General features: G+C 50.2%; 1 pseudogene; it reads left to right on the forward strand.

The window, feature by feature from the left end:
* Nucleotides 1-978: 978 nt before the first annotated feature.
* Nucleotides 979-1495, forward strand: LOC117287027 (annotated as a pseudogene).

Below are 1495 nucleotides of genomic sequence, written 5' to 3' on the forward strand. Positions count from 1 at the left end.
CTCTTTAAATACCCCGCCGAGACCACCCACCCTACACACACCCAATCACACCAATACCCACCCACTCAAGGCCTGGGCAATCTCTGCCCTCCCACTCCCAGCCACAACCAGTCCCTCACCTGCCCGGTCTCCACCTCACTCTAGACAAGGCGGAGCCTTACGAAGACAGCTGGCTTTACCAACTGACCTTCCTGTTTCCTACCTTCCGCTCCCTCAGCGCTGCCGCAGCTTACGTTTTTATGTAATCCCTCTCCCGGACTTAATGTCAGTAGAATTTTATGCCCGGTCGGACTTGAGGACTCTGGGACATTTAGACAACAGGCTGAGCCCCTCACCCCAAACCTCGTGCTTGGGGCCCTCACACTGCTATACCCCAGGCTGCTGGCAGCGTGAGGAAGGAGCCTCACCTGGCTCCCATGACCACCTAACTTTAATTTGTCCTTGATTAAACCATAGACAGATTGGAGTCAGGAGAGACCACAGGTTGCATCAATGACGTTATGGGATGAGTATTTGTAGTACAATGGATTGTCTAATTTTTGGGAGGAAGGACTGAGCACAGAGCACTCACACTGATGTACATTCCAGCCCTTATTTATTTATTTTTATTGTGAGACAGAGTCTCCCTAAGTCATTAAATTTTCCCAGGCTGTGCTCAAAAATGGAGATCCTGCTAAGTCATCGTCCTGCAATGCTGGGGTTATGAGGTGGAGGGTCCAGGGGACTTGTTTCCAGGCTCTTGGTATCCCAAGGAACTTGAGCAGGACCCTCAGGAGTAACAAGGGAAGATTTATTAATAGCGAAAGACTGAGGCTGTGTGAAGATCCACACGTAACTCTGAAAGTAATCAGCTGCTGCCTCCCAAGCCACCTTCTCCATGTTCGTGTCCGAGTTTCTGCTGCTGTGGCTCCTCTCAGATGCCAAGGATCTAACAGCAGCCATGAGGGGCCATGACTGCTTCCTGTGAGATGATCTGGGCACTGGACCCGGCAATGCCTTGTTGGTGGGGTCCACGGTTTTGGAATGAGAAGCTATGGTGAGATGATTTTCTATTGCATAGAGGTTCCCAGTTTGTTTCCTCTCTTCCAGACATCTGTTACCGCTGTGGCAAGTCTGATCATCTTGCCAAGGATGGTGATCTTTAGGAAGATACCTGCTATTGCCGCAGTAGAAGTGGCCACATTACGAGGGACCGAAAGGAGCATAAAAGAGCAAGAGAAGCACTGCTACAACTGTGAGAAAGCAGGCTATCTCGTGGCAGCTGTCACCTCATGCATGTGCAAAAAGCACAATACTTGTGGCATTTGCACACCTTCAGAAAGACGGTACCAAAGTGTAGTGCTCTGGGCCTGGAGAGATTCGCAATGTGGCCATGGACTGCAGAAAGACAAGTGAAGTCAACTGTTATGACTGTAGCGAGTCAGGATACCTTACCTGGGCCTGCACAACTAAGGCCAGAGCCTCAGTATTTTCCTGTGGCCTCTGCTTTTTCTGA

This window comes from Fukomys damarensis, unplaced genomic scaffold (genome assembly GCF_012274545.1).
Source record: "Fukomys damarensis isolate Sample0158 unplaced genomic scaffold, DMR_v1.0_HiC HiC_scaffold_20, whole genome shotgun sequence".
Lineage (NCBI taxonomy): Eukaryota > Metazoa > Chordata > Mammalia > Rodentia > Bathyergidae > Fukomys > Fukomys damarensis.